We start from the raw sequence: 8109 nt of genomic DNA on the forward strand, positions 1-8109 counted from the left end.
GCGCTTTAAAGTTCTGTAGACCCGCAGCAGCTCTCAGCCACAGAACGGTCTATGGCTGGTCCCCTCATGTCTCTCACCCAGATTTAACCCGATATCTTCTCTATTTTCACAAAAATATAATAGCCATCAGAAATGGCCCATTGCGCCGGGAGGCAGTGGCACAGTCCTTTAATCCCAGCACTCGGGAGGCAGAGGCAGGCGGATCTCTGTGAGTTCAAGTCCTGCCTAGTCTACAATGCTAGTTCCAAGACAGGTAGGACTGTTACACAGAGAAATCCTGTCTTGAAAAACAAAAAACAATTCCCCCCAAGAAAAAACCAAACAAAAAAAGAGAGAGAGAGAGAGAGAAAGGAAGGAAGGAAGAAAGAAAAGGCCCATTGCAGGAACTGCCCTCTGGCCCTTGCAAGCTCTCCTGGAGTTACAGGGTTGGCAGGAGCACAGGCTGTCCCCACCTTCCTCCACTCTAGGTGTCTGTTCCTGTTTGAAAGGCAGGCTGATGCTATCTTGATTCACTTCTATCTTTGAGCTGCCAGAGGACCCCTCAATCTCAGTCTCACAAGTGCCACCGGCTAGGTGTGTGACTCTGACCCCTTCACTTTCCTCTTTTGAAAACTGAGAACGTTAACCCCACCCTCCAAATACAACTTGTCTAGAATGCCCCCCCTCCCCCGTGCCTGGCACTTACAGATGGGTCTGAGGCCAGACTCTCCTTCCTGTGTGATGGTCCAGCCCTCGGATGTTGGGAGCCACCTGGAGGCACAGGTGGTCCTGCAGTTTGGAGGTAGCCATGTGGGGCTGAACAACCCTGCCTGCACCCTTGCCTGCACATGCTCAGACCAGCAGAATGGCATTAACCAATCGGGACAGCGTTCAGGCTGCTCCGCCGTTTAAAAGCAGCTGCCTCGGGGCCCAACGCTCTCTCTAAGCTTTCTCTCGTCCCTGCTCTATCGTCCCTTCCCCCAATTTTCCTCAAGGGAATGCTCCAAATAAAGATGTGACCAGAGAAGGAATTCTCGTTTTTGGTGGGGTTCATTCCTGCTGGACGGGATGGCGCCCCGCAACTGGTGCTCGAAACTCCGGGACGCTGAGGGACCCTGACAACTACGCCGGGGGACCCTGAGAAAGCCCGGGAGAAAAAGCTGAAATCAGACACCAGCACAGAGAGCCTTGAATTTCAGAACTCTGAGAACATGGAGCGGTGAGTGACGTCGGTTGAAATCCTCCAGAAAGGGGGGGAAAAGAATTTCAAAGGATAGGCCTAAATAGAAAAGAAAATACAAAAAAAATCAAAGTTAAGGTATCTGAAAGAAGGTACAGAAAGCAACGGGGAAGAAAAATCCCTTAAGTTCAGTGCAGGAGGAATGTAAACAGCAGCAAAAAGGCGAGGTAACTAAGGCGGGACTATGAGGACGAAGGGGTACGGGAGACCGCGGCTTCCGCTCCCTCTCCGTCCACCTGCGTACTCGCTGTTAGAGACTGGAGGCAACAGTCTCGTAGGGAGGCGGGCTTGATCGAGTTCGAACACTGCCTTCCCTGTTCTTAAAGAGCCACAGAGCTTTTGGAGGTGATTTTCGCCTAATTTTGATAAGAGAGCTCAGTCTCTGGCTCTCACGTACAAAAAACTTTAATTTTTTGACTGAGAAAGACAAGCTGCTTGATCGTGCTGAGAGTGCTGGCGGCAGCCGGCCCGCCTTTGAGCGGTAATGCCTGATTAGAAACACGGAAGTGGGCCAGGCACGGTGGTGCACACCTGTAATCCCAGCTACTCAGGAGGGAGACGCAAAATTGCACTCTCCAGTGCTAGCTCGTTCGGGAGGCATGGCCATGCTAACCAGTTGCTGGCGGGAAATTTGCTGGAGTCCTCAGAGGCCTGCGAATAGCCAGGTCGCGGGCAGGCTAAAGTCCGTGTGACATCAGAGGCTATATGTCCCGGCCTTCTGGCGGGGCTATGGTTTTTGGAGGACTTTTTCAGCACCTGAGCGGACTCGCCTGACTGAGGCGGAAGCTGCGTGGTGAGCAGCGGCGCCATAGAAGGCAGAGAGGAGCTGAATCGGCTCTGCGGAAAAACTGTGTTTCCATAGCAACATGGGCGAGCGGGGAGGTGAGTTCCCAGAGAACGGGGCTCTGCGCGCAGGTGGACCGGGCAGGAGAAGCCCCTCCACGGGTGGGCGGATGCCCCCCCTCGCCGGAGCTTGGAAAAGGCTCACAGCCGGCGGTGCGAGTTCATTGCCTGAGGTGAACCGGCGAGCCCGCGCACAGCCCGGGGCGGAGCCATGCCTTTGGGCCATGCGGAGCGCGCCACGGTGGGCCGCGCCTCAGAGACGGAGCTGCTGCCGCCCTCAGCCAAGGTCGCCAAGAATTTAGTCAGATAAAAACATTTGTCGCCAAGAATTTAGTCAGATAAAAACATTTATCCCCCAAACATCGCCCCTTTGTCAGCAGGAAGTAGCCAGATGGTCTACGCCCACTCTCCCTCAAAGAACTGGTCCTAATTATCATAATAAAGGCGCGTCAACCTGGTTATCATTACCTATTGCCCCTGGCAACGGGTGGAATGAACAATGCTACCTAGAGGTTTTTTTCCATCTGAATAGGGGAGCTGGAGAGATGGCTCAGAGGTTAAGAGCATTGCCTGCTCTTCCAAAGGTCATGAGTTCAATTCCCAGTGACAACTGCTTTGGTTTTTAAACAATAGAGGGGGACTACATTACCAGTGACAGCTTCCCCCAGAGAAAGGATTTCTCTTGCATTCTTTACACTTAATTTTTAATTCAAAATTTTGCTGGTACAGGCAAACAAGATTTGCTTTTTGAAACAGAGACCTGCAGATCTCTAAGTTCAAAACCAGCCTACTTCCAGTACTGATTGTGCTGAATTTTTACACTGAGAGTTTTTAATACTCTTAAATGTTAATTTGGGAGGAGAGTTTTGTTTATGTTTTTCTAGGAATGCTGACATACATCTGGATGCCAGCGAGACCGACCAGAGAGATAAAGAAGACGACCCAGTGGATGCTGAGTGTCCTGCTGTGGAAGATTCGTGCGGAGGCAGCAGAGATGACCTTCTGGGCGGTGCCAAGAGCAGCTGTTTCACACCATCGACTTGAGCAACACCCTGTGCAACCTCTTATCTCTTACTCTATTTTGCCTTTTCCCTCCTTGGGGATGGGTGGGAGCAGATATCCTTGGCATGCTGCGTCTAGGTGGGGACCAGATTGGAAAATAGTTTTGCCTTATTGCTCTTAAAGACAATAATTAGGGGGAGATGTTGGGAGCCACCTGGAGGCACAGGTGGTCCTGCAGTTTGGAGGTAGCCATGTGGGGCTGAACAACCCTGCCTGCACCCTTGCCTGCACATGCTCAGACCAGCAGAATGGCATTAACCAATCGGGACAGCGTTCAGGCTGCTCCGCCGTTTAAAAGCAGCTGCCTCGGGGCCCAACGCTCTCTCTAAGCTTTCTCTCGTCCCTGCTCTATCGTCCCTTCCCCCAATTTTCCTCAAGGGAATGCTCCAAATAAAGATGTGACCAGAGAAGGAATTCTCGTTTTTGGTGGGGTTCATTCCTGCTGGACGGGATGGCGCCCCGCACTCGGAGTCATAGATCTCTCCACAAAAGGCAGCTAATTGTTCTGAAACCACACACTGAAAGAAGTTTCTTCTCCCACACTCTTCCAATTCCACTTCACCATCACTAGAGAAGACTTGCCTGTCTGCCCGCTGAGCTGTGGTCTGCACTGGCCTTTCTGTCTTCAAGCCCTGCCTTCTACCCCTCGTCTCTGAGCAAAAGTTTTAAAACTCTTCCCTGCCTCGATGCCCCTACCTCTGAGAAGCCTTCCTCATTTACCCCAGAAAGGATTTTTTTTTTCTTTTTTTGAGACAAGGTTTCTCTGTGTAGCCCTGGCTGTCCTGGAACTCACTTTATAGACCAGGCTGGCCTCAGACTCACAGAGATTCACCTGTCTCTGCCTTTTAAGTGCTGGGATTAAAGGTGTGCACCACCATGCCTGGGTCAGAAAGGACTATCTAAGGGGGCTCAAGAGACAGCTCAGAAGTTAGGAGCACTGCTGGTATAGACCTTTAATGCCAGCACTCGGGAGGCAGAAGCAGGCAGATCTTGGTGAATTTGAGGTCAGCCTGGTCTACAGAGTGAGTTCTAGGACAGCCAGGGCTACACAGAGAAACCCTGTCTCTAAAAGACAAGCAAGCAAGCAAACAAGAGCGCTAGTTGCTCTTGCAGAAGACCCAGGTTCAGTTTCCAGCACCCACAGGGTGGCTCCCAACTATCCAGAACTCCCTCTTCGACCTCAGGCACCAGAGATAAATGCAGCAAGCATGCATGCAATGTATGTAGGCAAAACAGTTATAGACATAAAACAAATGAACCTTAGAAATTTCTTCTTAAAGAGAGAACCATCCTGAGTTGCCTTGTTCACACACAACCTATCATACATTCAGTTATTTATGATTATCCTAGTATGTTGTAATTAATCTTCTAAATTGTCTTCCCAAGGGGCTGGAGAGATGGCTCAGCAGTTAAGATCATTGCCTGTTCTTCCAAAGGTCCTGAGTTCAATTCCCAGTAAGCACATGGTGGCTCACAACCATCTGTAGTGAGGTCTGGTGCCCTCTTCTGGCCTGCAGGCATACACGCAGACAGAATATTGTATACATAATAAATAAATATTAAAAAATAAATAAATAAATAAATAAGTTGTCTTCCCAATTAGACAGCGCAAGAGCAGGGACTCCTCTGGTCCTAGTATCCGACAGACAGCCTGACACATGGTAGGTGTTTTTAGTGGATGCTTCTGAACTGCCCATTCTGTACAAATGCTGCCCGACCTTCCCCTCACACCAATGACCTTGCCAGTAGTGCCTTACCTGCCCTGCCCCCACAACATTACAACTTCCTGAGCCATAGGCAAACTTTATGCCTGCTGGAGAAGTTAGCCACCCTGACCCTGCCAGCAAGGCTCCATATTAGAAGCCAGGGCAGAGCGGGGCAGTGGTGGCGCATGCCTTTCGGCCCAGCACTCGGGAGGCAGAGGCAGGCAGATCTCTGAGTTCAAGGCCAGCTTGGTTTATAGAGAAAGCTCCAGAACAGCCAGGGCTACACAGAGAAACCCTGTCAAAACAAAACAAAGAGAAAGCCAGGGTAGAAATCTAGTGACCCATTTTGGGTATAGTTAACCCATGTGCTACAGGTCACGCGTGTTCCCAAGAAGGAACTTTCAGTTTGTCCCAGAAGCAGGAATCCTGGACCACAACATGGAGAATCTCTAAAGGGAGCCAGAGAGACGAGTCCTGACTTGGAGATCAAGGGCCCTGATGGATTAAAAACAGTCCCTCAGAGTCAGACCATCCTGTAATCCAAGCACTTGAGCTAGATGGGAGACCATGAGTTCTTTCTGGACTATATATTGAATTGGAGGCTAGCCTGGGTTTCCTGAGACCAGGTCCTATCCATCCACCCCCAAAAAGGAAAGAAAAAGGAAGGGGAGTGGGTGGGAGAAAGGCAGGCAGGATACCCACACTGAGCTGAGGGTGGGGCCTGGAACTTGTGTGGAGGAGTTGGTGGTGCCTGGGAGTCCCACTGCTGCTGGCAGACTGTTTGTATTTTACCGCCTTGCTTCTGGTCCTCTGGCAGACATTACTGCCCCAGGTGCAGTAAGGGGCTCCTTTCCCCTGGAGCTTCCAGGGCTTCCTGCTGCGAGCTGAGCCTGCCAGGTTATTTTGAGAGGATTCATACCAGGAGGGTCACTTTAAGAAGCAGGAAGCCAGGATCCAAGGGAGTTAAACACACACTCCCCACTACTGGCTACCCGTGGCTGATCTCTCAGAAATTGTACCCGGAAGCGGGCTTTGGGTAGAGCCTGCTGGAATGTCACCTGATGCTGAACCCGTCCAGTCCACAAAACCTGTGCCTCCTTTGTCCTGTGTCAACCTCCCGCTGGCCCCCTTCTACACTCAGTGGTTCAATGGCAGTAACTAACTTCCCTTGGGAAGGAAGAGCTGGATTTTCTAAGACCTTCCTAAGGGTCTGGCCAGTGCTCATCAACAGAGGCCAAAGCATAGCCTAAGAATCAAGCCTCAAATCCAAGTCTAGGCATTCAAGACATTCAACTCACCCAGCTCTTCCACAAACCAAGACAGAAACATGTGACCATGTTGCATTCTGGTCTCCCTAACTTAGAGAGTGTCACCCCAATCTGAGAACCTTTCAGGAGTGAGCATACTTTGTGACTGACCCTTGACCCCCGCCCCCAAACCTACCACGCTGCCCCTCCCCCTCGTCATGCAAAGCCTCATCCAATGAGAGATGTTCTCTGGCTCTGACCTTAGCTGATAATGGTTTCCATGGCCGCTGAGTCAAGGTCCAAACTCCCTCTGGCCTGGCCTGGCTGCTACAAGGAAGATCCTTCCTTGTCCCCACAGGAAACAGTCACTCCAGCCAGAGAGGCCCCAGCCAGCCTCCCACACTGGCCTTCCTGGGGTTCACTCCCGCTGGCTCCCATTCTCAGTCCCGGATGTCCTCCCCCTCCTCTCGGCCCCGCCGGAGCCATCCCCACTTTGAAGCCCTGGGGATCCTATTGGAAAGATTGCTGGTGACCTGTCTAGGAATCTTCCATTACTTAGTGTTTGTTCGATTGGTTGGTTGGCTGATTTTGCTTAGCCTGGATGACCACAAATTCTCTAAGTAAGCAAGAATGACCTTGAATTCCAACCCTTCTGCCTTTCTCTGTCTCCTGAATGCTGAGACGACAGGTGTGGCTCAGTACTCCTGGCTTCCTTCTTTACATTGTTAACTTTTAAAGTTGTTTTTTGAGATGAATGGGGGCTGAAGAGATGTCTCAGCAGTTAAGAGCACTGACTGCTCTTCCTAGAGAACTCGGGGTTCAGTTCCCAGCACCCACATGGTGACTCACAACTGTCTGTAACTCCAGTTCCAGGGAACCTGACACCCATGGCAAAACACCAATGCATATAAAATAAAAATAAATATTTTTTTTTTAAAAAGAAGTGCAATAAAGTCATTTTTGAGATGACCGCCCAAGGGTCTGAACTCATGATCTGAACCTCTCCCTTCACCTGACCGTATTGTTAAAGAAACCTTATGCATAGACATTTTGCCTCCCCTGTTCTCTGACGGTCTCTGCTGAGAATGGATTCTAGACTTCAAAGCTCTCCTTCCCAGCAGCCCCTGGCACAGGACGGTATGCATCTAAAATGTAGGCACTAGCTATCAAGTGGATTGATCGGATTGATTGTCAAGGGCCGTAGGAGGCTGACAAGCTTCTGTAAAGGGATGGATGGGGCCCGGTGCTTGGAGTCTAAAAGACAACCAGGCCCGACTCCCTGACTCCGGTGCTGATGGGCTCAGAGATGAAGCCTAGTTGATAATATAATACCTGTGATGGTTTACCTCTGTATAGCTTTGAACCATTTTTGTCTTTTATACAAATGATGTTTACAACCCTGTAGCTATCCAAATGATAAATAGGATCTCACAAGACAGGTACTATTAAAGGTAGATAGGGTTCCAGAAGGCAGATCTTATTGTCTCTGTTTTATAGATTTTCATAAACAGATTCATAGAGGCTAAAACCAGCCATGAGTTAGGACCATTTATTTTAGCGCTTTGATTTCTACTGTATTGGACTGTGCCCACACCCCACCTCCTCACCATTTTCTGCCTAGTGGATTGTTATTTATGTATGAGTGTCCTCAGCCAACACGGAAGATTTGAGGGAAAGGTGTGAGCCTGAGGTCTTTGGGCTTCCCTTTTTTGCTTGCACTCAGTGAGGCTTCAGTTAACTTTTGTAAAGGGAATTAGCATATGAAAGAACTGCAAGGGCCTGCCTAAGGAGGTTAAGTTAGGGCTGCAGAGCACACCTGCAGCCAAGCCCACTGTGTGCCCCTCTATCTTCCCTTCTCAGCCTTCCTTTCACCTTCCGAAGCCAGCTGCAGCCTGTTCCCATTCTCTGCTGGTGGTCATTGGCCCCAGTGGTCACTTCGACTCTACACAGCCAGCAGCCATTTAGCCGTTCACCAACCTCTGCAGACTCCACCAACATGGCTCTCCTATGGCTAATCCAGCCACTACCAACA

At 50.2% G+C, this 8109-nt stretch overlaps 1 pseudogene; it reads left to right on the forward strand.

Moving 5' to 3' along the window:
- The first annotated feature begins 2052 nt into the window (after positions 1–2052).
- On the forward strand, positions 2053–2242 carry LOC148120760 (Nuclear RNase P; annotated as a pseudogene).
- Positions 2243–8109: the final 5867 nt, after the last annotated feature.

This window comes from Myodes glareolus, chromosome 9 (genome assembly GCF_982192425.1).
Source record: "Myodes glareolus chromosome 9, mMyoGla1.1, whole genome shotgun sequence".
In the NCBI taxonomy this organism is placed as follows: Eukaryota; Metazoa; Chordata; class Mammalia; order Rodentia; family Cricetidae; genus Myodes; species Myodes glareolus.